The sequence below is a fragment of the Ambystoma mexicanum genome, chromosome 13 (assembly GCF_040938575.1).
Source record: "Ambystoma mexicanum isolate Mex_15411 chromosome 13, UKY_AmexF1_1, whole genome shotgun sequence".
NCBI classification, from domain to species: Eukaryota; Metazoa; Chordata; class Amphibia; order Caudata; family Ambystomatidae; genus Ambystoma; species Ambystoma mexicanum.
In genome coordinates, this window is record NC_090938.1 from 358,749,717 (window position 1) to 358,770,636 (window position 20,920).

Below are 20,920 nucleotides of genomic sequence, written 5' to 3' on the forward strand. Positions count from 1 at the left end.
CTTTGATAAAATCAAGCAGAACAAGGATGCTGATAGGAACTCGCCTCATTTGCATATGGGCTAGGGCTTCTGGGAGCCATGAGAATTAGGAGTTGAAGGTTTTGCAGATCGAGATTGCTAAAGGGCTGGGCATTTGCACAGACCTCTCCATGCCTGATTGGTGCCGAAGGTTAGTTGCAAGTGGTCCCCTGCTCACCCTACCTTACACAGGGCCATGCCCAGTTAGGCCCCTCAGGGCTAGGCCCGGCAGGGCTAAGCCCGGCGTTTGTCAGGCGAAGTGCCTGGACCCCTGCTCATCATACCTCAGAATCTGGTCTAGCTATTGCAGACATGGGGAATGGTGCTTATATCCCATTGACAGCGCCCACAAGCTGCATACTAATAGCCAATGATGTGTGAATGCGGTCAGGGTAGCAGACATATAGAACAATTGGGTGGGTTCGCTTCCGAACTGGATGCACAGGAGCAGGAGAGAATGGCTGTTGGCGATGTATGCAACTTGCTCTGCGTGAACACATCTACCGACCCCTTCCCCTACACACACGGGCACATACACACACACACACACACATAGCCATTGGAGCTATGCAGAGCTAATCAGAAAGATTGGTAATCATTAGAACATGAAAGATATGTGTTCATTTTTTATTAAACTTGTGGACTCCCGCAGAAACGGAGGGACTCACATCTCTAATTGAGGCTTGCTTACCTCTATACAAATGTGTTTGCTGGCTGTCTTTCTTCAACTGGTATGTGCGGTTGTGTCTGTCTTTGTCTTTCAACACGCCTGGCACGTTTACATTATCAAAGAGATGATTGTATGGAGATGGGGAACACCCCTCCGTTGCATTGTGAACTTGAACAGTCTTTTCACCAAAGCAGCTACATGCGACATTGCAAGGTTTTTGTCAGTCTTTGCCTGAAAACATTAGGCCTTCCTCTCGAACTCTATTTCACTCCTTCTGTGGAAGACTTCAATTATGAGGATGCATCCCGTCATAAAAGGTTCTCTGTAGATGGTGCAACTCTGGCTTCTCTTCCCCGTGCTTTTTGAAAATAATCCGCCCGAGGCCCTGATGAGGTTTGAACTCATGACCCCTGGTTTACGAGACCAGTGCTCTGCCACTGAGCTACAAGGCCACCTGCTGCTTGCTCACAGCCAACAACAGAAAGTGCAAAGAAACCATGGTTTTTACCTAGGTAGATCTCCAGGTATATGAATTTCTGGTTGTGTAAAAATGGCTGTATATCTCTGCATGTGTTCAGTACGTCATCATACATCTGATTTGCCAAAGCGTGTGTGCTTATGTTGGTGATACATTGTCGGTATGCGTTTGAGTATGTACTTTTACGGGTATGTATGTATTGAGTAGGATGCTGAACAGGTTCATGAGTTTAGATAGCAGGTCAGAATGATGGCAAAAGGAACATGTAAAAGGCAGACAACTAAAAGAAAAAAGAATTTGGGATGTAAGCTTGGGAGTTTACTAACTGCGCTGATTTTGGCTCCTATAATAGTAAAGAATGGAAACCTATGAGGAAAGTCTTTGACTTATTTCATTCTCCGCCTGCACCAATGAACTTATTTTTACATCTCTATTTCCATATCTGTACTCATTCCTGTCTTTCACAGGGAGGTTGAAAGACTTTGGTCTATGTTTAAATGCAGACTATAAAGAAAAAATACGACGAAGGTGGGATTCGAACCCACGCGTGCAGAGCACAATGGATTAGCAGTCCATCGCCTTAACCACTCGGCCACCTCGTCTGTTTGGGAACGGTGCTCGAATCCCATGCTTAAAGAAGAGATAAAACAATGGTGGTGCAAAGTCAGTGAAAAATAGATCATGTTTGTCATAATAGAAACAAGATCGTTGACTCGTTCTTCCTTACCCGGCCATTGATAGATAAACACATCAAGTTGAAGTTCAGAAAAATATAACAAGAGCTCCTGGAGGGTTCACAACACTAATCCAGAGGAAGGTGCTTGAGCTTCCGTATGGCACACCATTAGTAGTAAAACCAGCATAACGCAAGCTCCAGTTTCCCAGTGTTTGGCATCATTCAACGTTTCCAGCCAAGATCAAAGTTCAGATGCTGCTGCTTCCTGTGATGTCATTGAATTTAAATAGTGAGTGATGGCAATAACCCTTTTCCAATTAAATTTTGCCACATCAACGTCCCTGAAAATAGAGAAAGGCGTGCAACCCAGAACCGCTGTACTGTTCAATAGAGTAAGGGCTTCACCGTGATCATCTGCATCTGTCATCACAAGATTATCAAGGTCTTTTTCTTGAAGAAATTAGGTCCAGAAAGCCGACCTTCCCCACAGACTATTCAGACACCTTGCGCTTGTGGCTTTGTTATAGGCCCGAATCCATTGGTAAAAGGTTGCACAGGTACAATGTGCAATATCAGTTCCTATTCAACAATGTTCAAGAAAATTACCATTTGGAGGCCCTGATGAGGATCGAACTCACGACCCCTGGTTTACAAGACCAGTGCTCTGCCACTGAGCTACAGAGCCCCTCAGGTTACGACGCATAACAGCAACACAACGAGCACACAACATGATGTTTACTGGGTAGACATATTTGAAGGGTGTGTGAGAATGTATGTATATGATTGTGATTTGACCTGTTTTTTTCTGGCCGATTTTTTGAGGAGCAGCTAATTTGTGCGTATTCCGTGCAATTTTAGGGTGACTAATGAGGAGATGTGATGCGTGAAAGTTGAAAAAAACATGTACATGGCAGCAGAGAGACAATATGGATATTACCTTTGCTTTTTTAAATTTCTATCCGGATTCTGGCTCAAAGGGTAGTCAAGCACAGCAGATTGCATTCCTGCCAGTAACACGACAACCTTGTTTGTGTCCTTCTTAATCAACTAACATGCATATTTTCACTTTTGTCTGTATGTTCTTTGAAAGCCAATGGCAATGGTGCTTAGAGCAATGCAGATGTTTAAAAAAGATTTCAAAAGTTAAAATCGACAAAGGTGGGATTCGAAACCACGCGTGTACAGTAGATTAGCAGTCCATCGCCTTAACCACTCGGCCACCTCGTCTACAGGGATTATGTTAGGCATTCAAGTCTTTACAGGTAATAACACAAACATCTTCAAAATAGAACCACAATGCGTTCCTTGTTGAGGTACATCCAGCCGTTTGCAGGAAAACTGCCTCACTTGCTGTTGAGAAAAATTCATCAAAGTCCTGGGGTGTTTATAGGCATCGCCAAGATGACATTGGGAGGTGTTTCAATTGACACGTGTTGAATATGAGGAAGAGCATCATGCTGGCTCCAGTGGCACTGCCTGCAGCATGACAAAAATGTAGAAGGGACATTTGACTGCACCATTGGCTGAACATCAGTGGCAAAGTGTATATCAAGCTAAAAGGTAAGCTCCAGTGGCACAATATGGGCACTACAAGGCACCCATAATTTGGTGTCAGCTAAAAAGACAATGCCAGAGCTTGTGGGTGCTTTTGTACACTTGTGTGTGTGTTTGTGGGTGTAGTTTCATGTCGAAAACCAAAACACAGCAGCTCCAGTGGCGCAATCGGTTAGCGCGCGGTACTTATACAGCAGTACATGCAGTGAGCAATGCCGAGGTTGTGAGTTCAAGCCTCACCTGGAGCAACTTTGGAACTTTTTACTAATTCACCTCAAAACTGAATTATTGAACCAATAAATGTTCTGGACATTTTTTGGTTCACCTCAAGGTTTCCTTGATTGTCAGTTAATGTTGTATGACAGCTCCTCTGCCTTTTAGACATGGAATACTCATTGCAAGTTATTTATGGGGTGTTTGCGCTTTAAATACAGCTACGGAGGGTTTTTGAAAATAGAACAGAAAATAAAAAATGTCAACTGTTATTATACTCCATTTTCTGCTGAGCACCACTTACGGAAGACATTTGTAAAGGTAGAAAAAGGGTTACTGGAGTAGGATCCAGGAGACAATATCAACTTACAAAGAATAATGTTGTCTATTTACTGCATTATCGCCTTTGAAGCAAACCTCTGAGAATAAATACCCTTTCACTAATCAGGCAGTCACTTTGATAAAATCAAGCAGAACAAGGATGCTGATAGGAACTCGCCTCATTTGCATATGGGCTAGGGCTTCTGGGAGCCATGAGAATTAGGAGTTGAAGGTTTTGCAGATCGAGATTGCTAAAGGGCTGGGCATTTGCACAGACCTCTCCATGCCTGATTGGTGCCGAAGGTTAGTTGCCAGTGGTCCCCTGCTCACCCTACCTTACACAGGGCCATGCCCAGTTAGGCCCCTCAGGGCTAGGCCCGGCAGGGCTAAGCCCGGCGTTTGTCAGGCGAAGTGCCTGGACCCCTGCTCATCATACCTCAGAATCTGGTCTAGCTATTGCAGAAATGGGGAATGGTGCTTATATCCCATTGACAGCGCCCACAAGCTGCATACTAATAGCCAATGATGTGTGAATGCGGTCAGGGTAGCAGACATATAGAACAATTGGGTGGGTTCGCTTCCGAACTGGATGCACAGGAGCAGGAGAGAATGGCTGTTGGCGATGTATGCAACTTGCTCTGCGTGAACACATCTACCGACCCCTTCCCCTACACACACGGGCACATACACACACACACACACACATAGCCATTGGAGCTATGCAGAGCTAATCAGAAAGATTGGTAATCATTAGAACATGAAAGATATGTGTTCATTTTTTATTAAACTTGTGGACTCCCGCAGAAACGGAGGGACTCACATCTCTAATTGAGGCTTGCTTACCTCTATACAAATGTGTTTGCTGGCTGTCTTTCTTCAACTGGTATGTGCGGTTGTGTCTGTCTTTGTCTTTCAACACGCCTGGCACGTTTACATTATCAAAGAGATGATTGTATGGAGATGGGGAACACCCCTCCGTTGCATTGTGAACTTGAACAGTCTTTTCACCAAAGCAGCTACATGCGACATTGCAAGGTTTTTGTCAGTCTTTGCCTGAAAACATTAGGCCTTCCTCTCGAACTCTATTTCACTCCTTCTGTGGAAGACTTCAATTATGAGGATGCATCCCGTCATAAAAGGTTCTCTGTAGATGGTGCAACTCTGGCTTCTCTTCCCCGTGCTTTTTGAAAATAATCCGCCCGAGGCCCTGATGAGGTTTGAACTCATGACCCCTGGTTTACGAGACCAGTGCTCTGCCACTGAGCTACAAGGCCACCTGCTGCTTGCTCACAGCCAACAACAGAAAGTGCAAAGAAACCATGGTTTTTACCTAGGTAGATCTCCAGGTATATGAATTTCTGGTTGTGTAAAAATGGCTGTATATCTCTGCATGTGTTCAGTACGTCATCATACATCTGATTTGCCAAAGCGTGTGTGCTTATGTTGGTGATACATTGTCGGTATGCGTTTGAGTATGTACTTTTACGGGTATGTATGTATTGAGTAGGATGCTGAACAGGTTCATGAGTTTAGATAGCAGGTCAGAATGATGGCAAAAGGAACATGTAAAAGGCAGACAACTAAAAGAAAAAAGAATTTGGGATGTAAGCTTGGGAGTTTACTAACTGCACTGATTTTGGCTCCTATAATAGTAAAGAATGGAAACCTACGAGGAAAGTCTTTGACTAATTTCATTCTCCGCCTGCACCAATGAACTTATTTTTACATCTCTATTTCCATATCTGTACTCATTCCTGTCTTTCACAGGGAGGTTGAAAGACTTTGGTCTATGTTTAAATGCAGACTATAAAGAAAAAATACGACGAAGGTGGGATTCGAACCCACGCGTGCAGAGCACAATGGATTAGCAGTCCATCGCCTTAACCACTCGGCCACCTCGTCTGTTTGGGAACGGTGCTCGAATCCCATGCTTAAAGAAGAGATAAAACAATGGTGGTGCAAAGTCAGTGAAAAATAGATCATGTTTGTCATAATAGAAACAAGATCGTTGACTCGTTCTTCCTTACCCGGCCATTGATAGATAAACACATCAAGTTGAAGTTCAGAAAAATATAACAAGAGCTCCTGGAGGGTTCACAACACTAATCCAGAGGAAGGTGCTTGAGCTTCCGTATGGCACACCATTAGTAGTAAAACCAGCATAACGCAAGCTCCAGTTTCCCAGTGTTTGGCATCATTCAACGTTTCCAGCCAAGATCAAAGTTCAGATGCTGCTGCTTCCTGTGATGTCATTGAATTTAAATAGTGAGTGATGGCAATAACCCTTTTCCAATTAAATTTTGCCACATCAACGTCCCTGAAAATAGAGAAAGGCGTGCAACCCAGAACCGCTGTACTGTTCAATAGAGTAAGGGCTTCACCGTGATCATCTGCATCTGTCATCACAAGATTATCAAGGTCTTTTTCTTGAAGAAATTAGGTCCAGAAAGCCGACCTCTTCCCCACAGACTATTCAGACACCTTGCGCTTGTGGCTTTGTTATAGGCCCGAATCCATTGGTAAAAGGTTGCACAGGTACAATGTGCAATATCAGTTCCTATTCAACAATGTTCAAGAAAATTACCATTTGGAGGCCCTGATGAGGATCGAACTCACGACCCCTGGTTTACAAGACCAGTGCTCTGCCACTGAGCTACAGAGCCCCTCAGGTTACCACGCATAACAGCAACACAACGAGCACACAACATGATGTTTACTGGGTAGACATATTTGAAGGGTGTGTGAGAATGTATGTATATGATTGTGATTTGACCTGTTTTTTTCTGGCCGATTTTTTGAGGAGCAGCTAATTTGTGCGTATTCCGTGCAATTTTAGGGTGACTAATGAGGAGATGTGATGCGTGAAAGTTGAAAAAAACATGTACATGGCAGCAGAGAGACAATATGGATATTACCTTTGCTTTTTTAAATTTCTATCCGGATTCTGGCTCAAAGGGTAGTCAAGCACAGCAGATTGCATTCCTGCCAGTAACACGACAACCTTGTTTGTGTCCTTCTTAATCAACTAACATGCATATTTTCACTTTTGTCTGTATGTTCTTTGAAAGCCAATGGCAATGGTGCTTAGAGCAATGCAGATGTTTAAAAAAGATTTCAAAAGTTAAAATCGACAAAGGTGGGATTCGAAACCACGCGTGTACAGTAGATTAGCAGTCCATCGCCTTAACCACTCGGCCACCTCGTCTACAGGGATTATGTTAGGCATTCAAGTCTTTACAGGTAATAACACAAACATCTTCAAAATAGAACCACAATGCGTTCCTTGTTGAGGTACATCCAGCCGTTTGCAGGAAAACTGCCTCACTTGCTGTTGAGAAAAATTCATCAAAGTCCTGGGGTGTTTATAGGCATCGCCAAGATGACATTGGGAGGTGTTTCAATTGACACGTGTTGAATATGAGGAAGAGCATCATGCTGGCTCCAGTGGCACTGCCTGCAGCATGACAAAAATGTAGAAGGGACATTTGACTGCACCATTGGCTGAACATCAGTGGCAAAGTGTATATCAGGCTAAAAGGTAAGCTCCAGTGGCACAATATGGGCACTACAAGGCACCCATAATTTGGTGTCAGCTAAAAAGACAATGCCAGAGCTTGTGGGTGCTTTTGTACACTTGTGTGTGTGTTTGTGGGTGTAGTTTCATGTCGAAAACCAAAACACAGCAGCTCCAGTGGCGCAATCGGTTAGCGCGCGGTACTTATACAGCAGTACATGCAGTGAGCAATGCCGAGGTTGTGAGTTCAAGCCTCACCTGGAGCAACTTTGGAACTTTTTACTAATTCACCTCAAAACTGAATTATTGAACCAATAAATGTTCTGGACATTTTTTGGTTCACCTCAAGGTTTCCTTGATTGTCAGTTAATGTTGTATGACAGCTCCTCTGCCTTTTAGACATGGAATACTCATTGCAAGTTATTTATGGGGTGTTTGCGCTTTAAATACAGCTACGGAGGGTTTTTGAAAATAGAACAGAAAATAAAAAATGTCAACTGTTATTATACTCCATTTTCTGCTGAGCACCACTTACGGAAGACATTTGTAAAGGTAGAAAAAGGGTTACTGGAGTAGGATCCAGGAGACAATATCAACTTACAAAGAATAATGTTGTCTATTTACTGCATTATCGCCTTTGAAGCAAACCTCTGAGAATAAATACCCTTTCACTAATCAGGCAGTCACTTTGATAAAATCAAGCAGAACAAGGATGCTGATAGGAACTCGCCTCATTTGCATATGGGCTAGGGCTTCTGGGAGCCATGAGAATTAGGAGTTGAAGGTTTTGCAGATCGAGATTGCTAAAGGGCTGGGCATTTGCACAGACCTCTCCATGCCTGATTGGTGCCGAAGGTTAGTTGCAAGTGGTCCCCTGCTCACCCTACCTTACACAGGGCCATGCCCAGTTAGGCCCCTCAGGGCTAGGCCCGGCAGGGCTAAGCCCGGCGTTTGTCAGGCGAAGTGCCTGGACCCCTGCTCATCATACCTCAGAATCTGGTCTAGCTATTGCAGAAATGGGGAATGGTGCTTATATCCCATTGACAGCGCCCACAAGCTGCATACTAATAGCCAATGATGTGTGAATGCGGTCAGGGTAGCAGACATATAGAACAATTGGGTGGGTTCGCTTCCGAACTGGATGCACAGGAGCAGGAGAGAATGGCTGTTGGCGATGTATGCAACTTGCTCTGCGTGAACACATCTACCGACCCCTTCCCCTACACACACGGGCACATACACACACACACACACACATAGCCATTGGAGCTATGCAGAGCTAATCAGAAAGATTGGTAATCATTAGAACATGAAAGATATGTGTTCATTTTTTATTAAACTTGTGGACTCCCGCAGAAACGGAGGGACTCACATCTCTAATTGAGGCTTGCTTACCTCTATACAAATGTGTTTGCTGGCTGTCTTTCTTCAACTGGTATGTGCGGTTGTGTCTGTCTTTGTCTTTCAACACGCCTGGCACGTTTACATTATCAAAGAGATGATTGTATGGAGATGGGGAACACCCCTCCGTTGCATTGTGAACTTGAACAGTCTTTTCACCAAAGCAGCTACATGCGACATTGCAAGGTTTTTGTCAGTCTTTGCCTGAAAACATTAGGCCTTCCTCTCGAACTCCATTTCACTCCTTCTGTGGAAGACTTCAATTATGAGGATGCATCCCGTCATAAAAGGTTCTCTGTAGATGGTGCAACTCTGGCTTCTCTTCCCCGTGCTTTTTGAAAATAATCCGCCCGAGGCCCTGATGAGGTTTGAACTCATGACCCCTGGTTTACGAGACCAGTGCTCTGCCACTGAGCTACAAGGCCACCTGCTGCTTGCTCACAGCCAACAACAGAAAGTGCAAAGAAACCATGGTTTTTACCTAGGTAGATCTCCAGGTATATGAATTTCTGGTTGTGTAAAAATGGCTGTATATCTCTGCATGTGTTCAGTACGTCATCATACATCTGATTTGCCAAAGCGTGTGTGCTTATGTTGGTGATACATTGTCGGTATGCGTTTGAGTATGTACTTTTACGGGTATGTATGTATTGAGTAGGATGCTGAACAGGTTCATGAGTTTAGATAGCAGGTCAGAATGATGGCAAAAGGAACATGTAAAAGGCAGACAACTAAAAGAAAAAAGAATTTGGGATGTAAGCTTGGGAGTTTACTAACTGCACTGATTTTGGCTCCTATAATAGTAAAGAATGGAAACCTACGAGGAAAGTCTTTGACTAATTTCATTCTCCGCCTGCACCAATGAACTTATTTTTACATCTCTATTTCCATATCTGTACTCATTCCTGTCTTTCACAGGGAGGTTGAAAGACTTTGGTCTATGTTTAAATGCAGACTATAAAGAAAAAATACGACGAAGGTGGGATTCGAACCCACGCGTGCAGAGCACAATGGATTAGCAGTCCATCGCCTTAACCACTCGGCCACCTCGTCTGTTTGGGAACGGTGCTCGAATCCCATGCTTAAAGAAGAGATAAAACAATGGTGGTGCAAAGTCAGTGAAAAATAGATCATGTTTGTCATAATAGAAACAAGATCGTTGACTCGTTCTTCCTTACCCGGCCATTGATAGATAAACACATCAAGTTGAAGTTCAGAAAAATATAACAAGAGCTCCTGGAGGGTTCACAACACTAATCCAGAGGAAGGTGCTTGAGCTTCCGTATGGCACACCATTAGTAGTAAAACCAGCATAACGCAAGCTCCAGTTTCCCAGTGTTTGGCATCATTCAACGTTTCCAGCCAAGATCAAAGTTCAGATGCTGCTGCTTCCTGTGATGTCATTGAATTTAAATAGTGAGTGATGGCAATAACCCTTTTCCAATTAAATTTTGCCACATCAACGTCCCTGAAAATAGAGAAAGGCGTGCAACCCAGAACCGCTGTACTGTTCAATAGAGTAAGGGCTTCACCGTGATCATCTGCATCTGTCATCACAAGATTATCAAGGTCTTTTTCTTGAAGAAATTAGGTCCAGAAAGCCGACCTTCCCCACAGACTATTCAGACACCTTGCGCTTGTGGCTTTGTTATAGGCCCGAATCCATTGGTAAAAGGTTGCACAGGTACAATGTGCAATATCAGTTCCTATTCAACAATGTTCAAGAAAATTACCATTTGGAGGCCCTGATGAGGATCGAACTCACGACCCCTGGTTTACAAGACCAGTGCTCTGCCACTGAGCTACAGAGCCCCTCAGGTTACCACGCATAACAGCAACACAACGAGCACACAACATGATGTTTACTGGGTAGACATATTTGAAGGGTGTGTGAGAATGTATGTATATGATTGTGATTTGCCCTGTTTTTTTCTGGCCGATTTTTTGAGGAGCAGCTAATTTGTGCGTATTCCGTGCAATTTTAGGGTGACTAATGAGGAGATGTGATGCGTGAAAGTTGAAAAAAACATGTACATGGCAGCAGAGAGACAATATGGATATTACCTTTGCTTTTTTAAATTTCTATCCGGATTCTGGCTCAAAGGGTAGTCAAGCACAGTAGATTGCATTCCTGCCAGTAACACGACAACCTTGTTTGTGTCCTTCTTAATCAACTAACATGCATATTTTCACTTTTGTCTGTATGTTCTTTGAAAGCCAATGGCAATGGTGCTTAGAGCAATGCAGATGTTTAAAAAAGATTTCAAAAGTTAAAATCGACAAAGGTGGGATTCGAAACCACGCGTGTACAGTAGATTAGCAGTCCATCGCCTTAACCACTCGGCCACCTCGTCTACAGGGATTATGTTAGGCATTCAAGTCTTTACAGGTAATAACACAAACATCTTCAAAATAGAACCACAATGCGTTCCTTGTTGAGGTACATCCAGCCGTTTGCAGGAAAACTGCCTCACTTGCTGTTGAGAAAAATTCATCAAAGTCCTGGGGTGTTTATAGGCATCGCCAAGATGACATTGGGAGGTGTTTCAATTGACACGTGTTGAATATGAGGAAGAGCATCATGCTGGCTCCAGTGGCACTGCCTGCAGCATGACAAAAATGTAGAAGGGACATTTGACTGCACCATTGGCTGAACATCAGTGGCAAAGTGTATATCAGGCTAAAAGGTAAGCTCCAGTGGCACAATATGGGCACTACAAGGCACCCATAATTTGGTGTCAGCTAAAAAGACAATGCCAGAGCTTGTGGGTGCTTTTGTACACTTGTGTGTGTGTTTGTGGGTGTAGTTTCATGTTGAAAACCAAAACACAGCAGCTCCAGTGGCGCAATCGGTTAGCGCGCGGTACTTATACAGCAGTACATGCAGTGAGCAATGCCGAGGTTGTGAGTTCAAGCCTCACCTGGAGCAACTTTGGAACTTTTTACTAATTCACCTCAAAACTGAATTATTGAACCAATAAATGTTCTGGACATTTTTTGGTTCACCTCAAGGTTTCCTTGATTGTCAGTTAATGTTGTATGACAGCTCCTCTGCCTTTTAGACATGGAATACTCATTGCAAGTTATTTATGGGGTGTTTGCGCTTTAAATACAGCTACGGAGGGTTTTTGAAAATAGAACAGAAAATAAAAAATGTCAACTGTTATTATACTCCATTTTCTGCTGAGCACCACTTACGGAAGACATTTGTAAAGGTAGAAAAAGGGTTACTGGAGTAGGATCCAGGAGACAATATCAACTTACAAAGAATAATGTTGTCTATTTACTGCATTATCGCCTTTGAAGCAAACCTCTGAGAATAAATACCCTTTCACTAATCAGGCAGTCACTTTGATAAAATCAAGCAGAACAAGGATGCTGATAGGAACTCGCCTCATTTGCATATGGGCTAGGGCTTCTGGGAGCCATGAGAATTAGGAGTTGAAGGTTTTGCAGATCGAGATTGCTAAAGGGCTGGGCATTTGCACAGACCTCTCCATGCCTGATTGGTGCCGAAGGTTAGTTGCAAGTGGTCCCCTGCTCACCCTACCTTACACAGGGCCATGCCCAGTTAGGCCCCTCAGGGCTAGGCCCGGCAGGGCTAAGCCCGGCGTTTGTCAGGCGAAGTGCCTGGACCCCTGCTCATCATACCTCAGAATCTGGTCTAGCTATTGCAGACATGGGGAATGGTGCTTATATCCCATTGACAGCGCCCACAAGCTGCATACTAATAGCCAATGATGTGTGAATGCGGTCAGGGTAGCAGACATATAGAACAATTGGGTGGGTTCGCTTCCGAACTGGATGCACAGGAGCAGGAGAGAATGGCTGTTGGCGATGTATGCAACTTGCTCTGCGTGAACACATCTACCGACCCCTTCCCCTACACACACGGGCACATACACACACACACACACACATAGCCATTGGAGCTATGCAGAGCTAATCAGAAAGATTGGTAATCATTAGAACATGAAAGATATGTGTTCATTTTTTATTAAACTTGTGGACTCCCGCAGAAACGGAGGGACTCACATCTCTAATTGAGGCTTGCTTACCTCTATACAAATGTGTTTGCTGGCTGTCTTTCTTCAACTGGTATGTGCGGTTGTGTCTGTCTTTGTCTTTCAACACGCCTGGCACGTTTACATTATCAAAGAGATGATTGTATGGAGATGGGGAACACCCCTCCGTTGCATTGTGAACTTGAACAGTCTTTTCACCAAAGCAGCTACATGCGACATTGCAAGGTTTTTGTCAGTCTTTGCCTGAAAACATTAGGCCTTCCTCTCGAACTCTATTTCACTCCTTCTGTGGAAGACTTCAATTATGAGGATGCATCCCGTCATAAAAGGTTCTCTGTAGATGGTGCAACTCTGGCTTCTCTTCCCCGTGCTTTTTGAAAATAATCCGCCCGAGGCCCTGATGAGGTTTGAACTCATGACCCCTGGTTTACGAGACCAGTGCTCTGCCACTGAGCTACAAGGCCACCTGCTGCTTGCTCACAGCCAACAACAGAAAGTGCAAAGAAACCATGGTTTTTACCTAGGTAGATCTCCAGGTATATGAATTTCTGGTTGTGTAAAAATGGCTGTATATCTCTGCATGTGTTCAGTACGTCATCATACATCTGATTTGCCAAAGCGTGTGTGCTTATGTTGGTGATACATTGTCGGTATGCGTTTGAGTATGTACTTTTACGGGTATGTATGTATTGAGTAGGATGCTGAACAGGTTCATGAGTTTAGATAGCAGGTCAGAATGATGGCAAAAGGAACATGTAAAAGGCAGACAACTAAAAGAAAAAAGAATTTGGGATGTAAGCTTGGGAGTTTACTAACTGCGCTGATTTTGGCTCCTATAATAGTAAAGAATGGAAACCTACGAGGAAAGTCTTTGACTAATTTCATTCTCCGCCTGCACCAATGAACTTATTTTTACATCTCTATTTCCATATCTGTACTCATTCCTGTCTTTCACAGGGAGGTTGAAAGACTTTGGTCTATGTTTAAATGCAGACTATAAAGAAAAAATACGACGAAGGTGGGATTCGAACCCACGCGTGCAGAGCACAATGGATTAGCAGTCCATCGCCTTAACCACTCGGCCACCTCGTCTGTTTGGGAACGGTGCTCGAATCCCATGCTTAAAGAAGAGATAAAACAATGGTGGTGCAAAGTCAGTGAAAAATAGATCATGTTTGTCATAATAGAAACAAGATCGTTGACTCGTTCTTCCTTACCCGGCCATTGATAGATAAACACATCAAGTTGAAGTTCAGAAAAATATAACAAGAGCTCCTGGAGGGTTCACAACACTAATCCAGAGGAAGGTGCTTGAGCTTCCGTATGGCACACCATTAGTAGTAAAACCAGCATAACGCAAGCTCCAGTTTCCCAGTGTTTGGCATCATTCAACGTTTCCAGCCAAGATCAAAGTTCAGATGCTGCTGCTTCCTGTGATGTCATTGAATTTAAATAGTGAGTGATGGCAATAACCCTTTTCCAATTAAATTTTGCCACATCAACGTCCCTGAAAATAGAGAAAGGCGTGCAACCCAGAACCGCTGTACTGTTCAATAGAGTAAGGGCTTCACCGTGATCATCTGCATCTGTCATCACAAGATTATCAAGGTCTTTTTCTTGAAGAAATTAGGTCCAGAAAGCCGACCTTCCCCACAGACTATTCAGACACCTTGCGCTTGTGGCTTTGTTATAGGCCCGAATCCATTGGTAAAAGGTTGCACAGGTACAATGTGCAATATCAGTTCCTATTCAACAATGTTCAAGAAAATTACCATTTGGAGGCCCTGATGAGGATCGAACTCACGACCCCTGGTTTACAAGACCAGTGCTCTGCCACTGAGCTACAGAGCCCCTCAGGTTACGACGCATAACAGCAACACAACGAGCACACAACATGATGTTTACTGGGTAGACATATTTGAAGGGTGTGTGAGAATGTATGTATATGATTGTGATTTGACCTGTTTTTTTCTGGCCGATTTTTTGAGGAGCAGCTAATTTGTGCGTATTCCGTGCAATTTTAGGGTGACTAATGAGGAGATGTGATGCGTGAAAGTTGAAAAAAACATGTACATGGCAGCAGAGAGACAATATGGATATTACCTTTGCTTTTTTAAATTTCTATTCGGATTCTGGCTCAAAGGGTAGTCAAGCACAGCAGATTGCATTCCTGCCAGTAACACGACAACCTTGTTTGTGTCCTTCTTAATCAACTAACATGCATATTTTCACTTTTGTCTGTATGTTCTTTGAAAGCCAATGGCAATGGTGCTTAGAGCAATGCAGATGTTTAAAAAAGATTTCAAAAGTTAAAATCGACAAAGGTGGGATTCGAAACCACGCGTGTACAGTAGATTAGCAGTCCATCGCCTTAACCACTCGGCCACCTCGTCTACAGGGATTATGTTAGGCATTCAAGTCTTTACAGGTAATAACACAAACATCTTCAAAATAGAACCACAATGCGTTCCTTGTTGAGGTACATCCAGCCGTTTGCAGGAAAACTGCCTCACTTGCTGTTGAGAAAAATTCATCAAAGTCCTGGGGTGTTTATAGGCATCGCCAAGATGACATTGGGAGGTGTTTCAATTGACACGTGTTGAATATGAGGAAGAGCATCATGCTGGCTCCAGTGGCACTGCCTGCAGCATGACAAAAATGTAGAAGGGACATTTGACTGCACCATTGGCTGAACATCAGTGGCAAAGTGTATATCAGGCTAAAAGGTAAGCTCCAGTGGCACAATATGGGCACTACAAGGCACCCATAATTTGGTGTCAGCTAAAAAGACAATGCCAGAGCTTGTGGGTGCTTTTGTACACTTGTGTGTGTGTTTGTGGGTGTAGTTTCATGTCGAAAACCAAAACACAGCAGCTCCAGTGGCGCAATCGGTTAGCGCGCGGTACTTATACAGCAGTACATGCAGTGAGCAATGCCGAGGTTGTGAGTTCAAGCCTCACCTGGAGCAACTTTGGAACTTTTTACTAATTCACCTCAAAACTGAATTATTGAACCAATAAATGTTCTGGACATTTTTTGGTTCACCTCAAGGTTTCCTTGATTGTCAGTTAATGTTGTATGACAGCTCCTCTGCCTTTTAGACATGGAATACTCATTGCAAGTTATTTATGGGGTGTTTGCGCTTTAAATACAGCTACGGAGGGTTTTTGAAAATAGAACAGAAAATAAAAAATGTCAACTGTTATTATACTCCATTTTCTGCTGAGCACCACTTACGGAAGACATTTGTAAAGGTAGAAAAAGGGTTACTGGAGTAGGATCCAGGAGACAATATCAACTTACAAAGAATAATGTTGTCTATTTACTGCATTATCGCCTTTGAAGCAAACCTCTGAGAATAAATACCCTTTCACTAATCAGGCAGTCACTTTGATAAAATCAAGCAGAACAAGGATGCTGATAGGAACTCGCCTCATTTGCATATGGGCTAGGGCTTCTGGGGGCCATGAGAATTAGGAGTTGAAGGTTTTGCAGATCGAGATTGCTAAAGGGCTGGCCATTTGCACAGACCTCTCCATGCCTGATTGGTGCCGAAGGTTAGTTGCAAGTGGTCCCCTGCTCACCCTACCTTACACAGGGCCATGCCCAGTTAGGCCCCTCAGGGCTAGGCCCGGCAGGGCTAAGCCCGGCGTTTGTCAGGCGAAATGCCTGGACCCCTGCTCATCATACCTCAGAATCTGGTCTAGCTATTGCAGACATGGGGAATGGTGCTTATATCCCATTGACAGCGCCCACAAGCTGCATACTAATAGCCAATGATGTGTGAATGCGGTCAGGGTAGCAGACATATAGAACAATTGGGTGGGTTCGCTTCCGAACTGGATGCACAGGAGCAGGAGAGAATGGCTGTTGGCGATGTATGCAACTTGCTCTGCGTGAACACATCTACCGACCCCTTCCCCTACACACACGGGCATATACACACACACACACACACATAGCCATTGGAGCTATGCAGAGCTAATCAGAAAGATTGGTAATCATTAGAACATGAAAGATATGTGTTCATTTTTTATTAAACTTGTGGACTCCCGCAGAAACGGAGGGACTCACATCTCTAATTGAGGCTTGCTTACCTCTATACAAATGTGTTTGCTGGCTGTCTTTCTTCAACTGGTATGTGCGGTTGTGTCTGTCTTTGTCTTTCAACACGCCTGGCACGTTTACATTATCAAAGAGATGATTGTATGGAGATGGGGAACACCCCTCCGTTGCATTGTGAACTTGAACAGTCTTTTCACCAAAGCAGCTACATGCGACATTGCAAGGTTTTTGTCAGTCTTTGCCTGAAAACATTAGGCCTTCCTCTCGAACTCTATTTCACTCCTTCTGTGGAAGACTTCAATTATGAGGATGCATCCCGTCATAAAAGGTTCTCTGTAGATGGTGCAACTCTGGCTTCTCTTCCCCGTGCTTTTTGAAAATAATCCGCCCGAGGCCCTGATGAGGTTTGAACTCATGACCCCTGGTTTACGAGACCAGTGCTCTGCCACTGAGCTACAAGGCCACCTGCTGCTTGCTCACAGCCAACAACAGAAAGTGCAAAGAAACCATGGTTTTTACCTAGGTAGATCTCCAGGTATATGAATTTCTGGTTGTGTAAAAATGGCTGTATATCTCTGCATGTGTTCAGTACGTCATCATACATCTGATTTGCGAAAGCGTGTGTGCTTATGTTGGTGATACATTGTCGGTATGCGTTTGAGTATGTACTTTTACGGGTATGTATGTATTGAGTAGGATGCTGAACAGGTTCATGAGTTTAGATAGCAGGTCAGAATGATGGCAAAAGGAACATGTAAAAGGCAGACAACTAAAAGAAAAAAGAATTTGGGATGTAAGCTTGGGAGTTTACTAACTGCGCTGATTTTGGCTCCTATAATAGTAAAGAATGGAAACCTACGAGGAAAGTCTTTGACTAATTTCATTCTCCGCCTGCACCAATGAACTTATTTTTACATCTCTATTTCCATATCTGTACTCATTCCTGTCTTTCACAGGGAGGTTGAAAGACTTTGGTCTATGTTTAAATGCAGACTATAAAGAAAAAATACGACGAAGGTGGGATTCGAACCCACGCGTGCAGAGCACAATGGATTAGCAGTCCATCGCCTTAACCACTCGGCCACCTCGTCTGTTTGGGAACGGTGCTCGAATCCCATGCTTAAAGAAGAGATAAAACAATGGTGGTGCAAAGTCAGTGAAAAATAGATCATGTTTGTCATAATAGAAACAAGATCGTTGACTCGTTCTTCCTTACCCGGCCATTGATAGATAAACACATCAAGTTGAAGTTCAGAAAAATATAACAAGAGCTCCTGGAGGGTTCACAACACTAATCCAGAGGAAGGTGCTTGAGCTTCCGTATGGCACACCATTAGTAGTAAAACCAGCATAACGCAAGCTCCAGTTTCCCAGTGTTTGGCATCATTCAACGTTTCCAGCCAAGATCAAAGTTCAGATGCTGCTGCTTCCTGTGATGTCATTGAATTTAAATAGTGAGTGATGGCAATAACCCTTTTCCAATTAAATTTTGCCACATCAACGTCCCTGAAAATAGAGAAAGGCGTGCAACCCAGAACCGCTGTACTGTTCAATAGAGTAAGGGCTTCACCGTGATCATCTGCATCTGTCATCACAAGATTATCAAGGTCTTTTTCTTGAAGAAATTAGGTCCAGAAAGCCGACCTTCCCCACAGACTATTCAGACACCTTGCGCTTGTGGCTTTGTTATAGGCCCGAATCCATTGGTAAAAGGTTGCACAGGTACAATGTGCAATATCAGTTCCTATTCAACAATGTTCAAGAAAATTACCATTTGGAGGCCCTGATGAGGATCGAACTCACGACCCCTGGTTTACAAGACCAGTGCTCTGCCACTGAGCTACAGAGCCCCTCAGGTTACGACGCATAACAGCAACACAACGAGCACACAACATGATGTTTACTGGGTAGACATATTTGAAGGGTGTGTGAGAATGTATGTATATGATTGTGATTTGACCTGTTTTTTTCTGGCCGATTTTTTGAGGAGCAGCTAATTTGTGCGTATTCCGTGCAATTTTAGGGTGACTAATGAGGAGATGTGATGCGTGAAAGTTGAAAAAAACATGTACATGGCAGCAGAGAGACAATATGGATATTACCTTTGCTTTTTTAAATTTCTATCCGGATTCTGGCTCAAAGGGTAGTCAAGCACAGCAGATTGCATTCCTGCCAGTAACACGACAACCTTGTTTGTGTCCTTCTTAATCAACTAACATGCATATTTTCACTTTTGTCTGTATGTTCTTTGAAAGCCAATGGCAATGGTGCTTAGAGCAATGCAGATGTTTAAAAAAGATTTCAAAAGTTAAAATCGACAAAGGTGGGATTCGAAACCACGCGTGTACAGTAGATTAGCAGTCCATCGCCTTAACCACTCGGCCACCTCGTCTACAGGGATTATGTTAGGCATTCAAGTCTTTACAGGTAATAACACAAACATCTTCAAAATAGAACCACAATGCGTTCCTTGTTGAGGTACATCCAGCCGTTTGCAGGAAAACTGCCTCACTTGCTGTTGAGAAAAATTCATCAAAGTCCTGGGGTGTTTATAGGCATCGCCAAGATGACATTGGGAGGTGTTTCAATTGACACGTGTTGAATATGAGGAAGAGCATCATGCTGGCTCCAGTGGCACTGCCTGCAGCATGACAAAAATGTAGAAGGGACATTTGACTGCACCATTGGCTGAACATCAGTGGCAAAGTGTATATCAGGCTAAAAGGTAAGCTCCAGTGGCACAATATGGGCACTACAAGGCACCCATAATTTGGTGTCAGCTAAAAAGACAATGCCAGAGCTTGTGGGTGCTTTTGTACACTTGTGTGTGTGTTTGTGGGTGTAGTTTCATGTTGAAAACCAAAACACAGCAGCTCCAGTGGCGCAATCGGTTAGCGCGCGGTACTTATACAGCAGTACATGCAGTGAGCAATGCCGAGGTTGTGAGTTCAAGCCTCACCTGGAGCAACTTTGGAACTTTTTACTAATTCACCTCAAAACTGAATTATTGAACCAATAAATGTTCTGGACATTTTTTGGTTCACCTCAAGGTTTCCTTGATTGTCAGTTAATGTTGTATGACAGCTCCTCTGCCTTTTAGACATGGAATACTCATTGCAAGTTATTTATGGGGTGTTTGCGCTTTAAATACAGCTACGGAGGGTTTTTGAAAATAGAACAGAAAATAAAAAATGTCAACTGTTATTATACTCCATTTTCTGCTGAGCACCACTTACGGAAGACATTTGTAAAGGTAGAAAAAGGGTTACTGGAGTAGGATCCAGGAGACAATATCAACTTACAAAGAATAATGTTGTCTATTTACTACATTATCGCCTTTGAAGCAAACCTCTGAGAATAAATACCCTTTCACTAATCAGGCAGTCACTTTGATAAAATCAAGCAGAACAAGGATGCTGATAGGAACTCGCCTCATTTGCATATGGGCTAGGGCTTCTGGGAGCCATGAGAATTAGGAGTTGAAGGTTTTGCAGATCGAGATTGCTAAAGGGCTGGGCATTTGCACAGACCTCTCCATGCCTGATTGGTGCCGAAGGTTAGTTGCAAGTGGTCCCCTGCTCACCCTACCTTACACAGGGCCATGCCCAGTTAGGCCCCTCAGGGCTAGGCCCGGCAGGGCTAAGCCCGGCGTTTGTCAGGCGAAATGCCTGGACCCCTGCTCATCATACCTCAGAATCTGGTCTAGCTATTGCAGACATGGGGAATGGTGCTTATATCCCATTGACAGCGCCCACAAGCTGCATACTAATAGCCAATGATGTGTGAATGCGGTCAGGGTAGCAGACATATAGAACAATTGGGTGGGTTCGCTTCCGAACTGGATGCACAGGAGCAGGAGAGAATGGCTGTTGGCGATGTATGCAACTTGCTCTGCGTGAACACATCTACCGACCCCTTCCCCTACACACACGGGCATATACACACACACACACACACATAGCCATTGGAGCTATGCAGAGCTAAT

General features: G+C 43.7%; 25 non-coding genes across 25 annotated transcripts; 5 read left to right on the forward strand and 20 right to left on the reverse strand.

The window, feature by feature from the left end:
- Positions 1 to 1,068: 1,068 nt before the first annotated feature.
- Positions 1,069 to 1,140, reverse strand: TRNAT-CGU (transfer RNA threonine (anticodon CGU)). The gene has a single exon. It is a non-coding gene; the product is annotated as a tRNA-Thr (tRNA).
- Positions 1,141 to 1,686: 546 nt separating this feature from the next.
- Positions 1,687 to 1,768, reverse strand: TRNAS-GCU (transfer RNA serine (anticodon GCU)). Its single transcript has one exon. It is a non-coding gene; the product is annotated as a tRNA-Ser (tRNA).
- Positions 1,769 to 2,455: 687 nt separating this feature from the next.
- TRNAT-UGU (transfer RNA threonine (anticodon UGU)) lies at positions 2,456 to 2,527 on the reverse strand. The gene has a single exon. It is a non-coding gene; the product is annotated as a tRNA-Thr (tRNA).
- A 465-nt stretch (positions 2,528 to 2,992) lies between these two features.
- TRNAS-GCU (transfer RNA serine (anticodon GCU)) lies at positions 2,993 to 3,069 on the reverse strand. The gene has a single exon. It is a non-coding gene; the product is annotated as a tRNA-Ser (tRNA).
- A 480-nt stretch (positions 3,070 to 3,549) lies between these two features.
- Positions 3,550 to 3,644, forward strand: TRNAI-UAU (transfer RNA isoleucine (anticodon UAU)). The gene is made up of 2 exons: positions 3,550 to 3,587; positions 3,609 to 3,644. It is a non-coding gene; the product is annotated as a tRNA-Ile (tRNA).
- A 1,488-nt stretch (positions 3,645 to 5,132) lies between these two features.
- On the reverse strand, positions 5,133 to 5,204 carry TRNAT-CGU (transfer RNA threonine (anticodon CGU)). The gene has a single exon. It is a non-coding gene; the product is annotated as a tRNA-Thr (tRNA).
- A 546-nt stretch (positions 5,205 to 5,750) lies between these two features.
- Positions 5,751 to 5,832, reverse strand: TRNAS-GCU (transfer RNA serine (anticodon GCU)). Its single transcript has one exon. It is a non-coding gene; the product is annotated as a tRNA-Ser (tRNA).
- Positions 5,833 to 6,521: 689 nt separating this feature from the next.
- TRNAT-UGU (transfer RNA threonine (anticodon UGU)) lies at positions 6,522 to 6,593 on the reverse strand. The gene has a single exon. It is a non-coding gene; the product is annotated as a tRNA-Thr (tRNA).
- Positions 6,594 to 7,058: 465 nt separating this feature from the next.
- Positions 7,059 to 7,135, reverse strand: TRNAS-GCU (transfer RNA serine (anticodon GCU)). Its single transcript has one exon. It is a non-coding gene; the product is annotated as a tRNA-Ser (tRNA).
- Positions 7,136 to 7,615: 480 nt separating this feature from the next.
- Positions 7,616 to 7,710, forward strand: TRNAI-UAU (transfer RNA isoleucine (anticodon UAU)). Its single transcript has 2 exons — positions 7,616 to 7,653; positions 7,675 to 7,710. It is a non-coding gene; the product is annotated as a tRNA-Ile (tRNA).
- A 1,488-nt stretch (positions 7,711 to 9,198) lies between these two features.
- TRNAT-CGU (transfer RNA threonine (anticodon CGU)) lies at positions 9,199 to 9,270 on the reverse strand. The gene has a single exon. It is a non-coding gene; the product is annotated as a tRNA-Thr (tRNA).
- Positions 9,271 to 9,816: 546 nt separating this feature from the next.
- Positions 9,817 to 9,898, reverse strand: TRNAS-GCU (transfer RNA serine (anticodon GCU)). Its single transcript has one exon. It is a non-coding gene; the product is annotated as a tRNA-Ser (tRNA).
- A 687-nt stretch (positions 9,899 to 10,585) lies between these two features.
- TRNAT-UGU (transfer RNA threonine (anticodon UGU)) lies at positions 10,586 to 10,657 on the reverse strand. Its single transcript has one exon. It is a non-coding gene; the product is annotated as a tRNA-Thr (tRNA).
- Positions 10,658 to 11,122: 465 nt separating this feature from the next.
- TRNAS-GCU (transfer RNA serine (anticodon GCU)) lies at positions 11,123 to 11,199 on the reverse strand. Its single transcript has one exon. It is a non-coding gene; the product is annotated as a tRNA-Ser (tRNA).
- Positions 11,200 to 11,679: 480 nt separating this feature from the next.
- Positions 11,680 to 11,774, forward strand: TRNAI-UAU (transfer RNA isoleucine (anticodon UAU)). The gene is made up of 2 exons: positions 11,680 to 11,717; positions 11,739 to 11,774. It is a non-coding gene; the product is annotated as a tRNA-Ile (tRNA).
- Positions 11,775 to 13,262: 1,488 nt separating this feature from the next.
- TRNAT-CGU (transfer RNA threonine (anticodon CGU)) lies at positions 13,263 to 13,334 on the reverse strand. Its single transcript has one exon. It is a non-coding gene; the product is annotated as a tRNA-Thr (tRNA).
- A 546-nt stretch (positions 13,335 to 13,880) lies between these two features.
- On the reverse strand, positions 13,881 to 13,962 carry TRNAS-GCU (transfer RNA serine (anticodon GCU)). Its single transcript has one exon. It is a non-coding gene; the product is annotated as a tRNA-Ser (tRNA).
- A 687-nt stretch (positions 13,963 to 14,649) lies between these two features.
- Positions 14,650 to 14,721, reverse strand: TRNAT-UGU (transfer RNA threonine (anticodon UGU)). The gene has a single exon. It is a non-coding gene; the product is annotated as a tRNA-Thr (tRNA).
- Positions 14,722 to 15,186: 465 nt separating this feature from the next.
- TRNAS-GCU (transfer RNA serine (anticodon GCU)) lies at positions 15,187 to 15,263 on the reverse strand. The gene has a single exon. It is a non-coding gene; the product is annotated as a tRNA-Ser (tRNA).
- A 480-nt stretch (positions 15,264 to 15,743) lies between these two features.
- Positions 15,744 to 15,838, forward strand: TRNAI-UAU (transfer RNA isoleucine (anticodon UAU)). The gene is made up of 2 exons: positions 15,744 to 15,781; positions 15,803 to 15,838. It is a non-coding gene; the product is annotated as a tRNA-Ile (tRNA).
- A 1,488-nt stretch (positions 15,839 to 17,326) lies between these two features.
- TRNAT-CGU (transfer RNA threonine (anticodon CGU)) lies at positions 17,327 to 17,398 on the reverse strand. Its single transcript has one exon. It is a non-coding gene; the product is annotated as a tRNA-Thr (tRNA).
- A 546-nt stretch (positions 17,399 to 17,944) lies between these two features.
- Positions 17,945 to 18,026, reverse strand: TRNAS-GCU (transfer RNA serine (anticodon GCU)). Its single transcript has one exon. It is a non-coding gene; the product is annotated as a tRNA-Ser (tRNA).
- Positions 18,027 to 18,713: 687 nt separating this feature from the next.
- On the reverse strand, positions 18,714 to 18,785 carry TRNAT-UGU (transfer RNA threonine (anticodon UGU)). The gene has a single exon. It is a non-coding gene; the product is annotated as a tRNA-Thr (tRNA).
- Positions 18,786 to 19,250: 465 nt separating this feature from the next.
- On the reverse strand, positions 19,251 to 19,327 carry TRNAS-GCU (transfer RNA serine (anticodon GCU)). The gene has a single exon. It is a non-coding gene; the product is annotated as a tRNA-Ser (tRNA).
- Positions 19,328 to 19,807: 480 nt separating this feature from the next.
- TRNAI-UAU (transfer RNA isoleucine (anticodon UAU)) lies at positions 19,808 to 19,902 on the forward strand. The gene is made up of 2 exons: positions 19,808 to 19,845; positions 19,867 to 19,902. It is a non-coding gene; the product is annotated as a tRNA-Ile (tRNA).
- Positions 19,903 to 20,920: the final 1,018 nt, after the last annotated feature.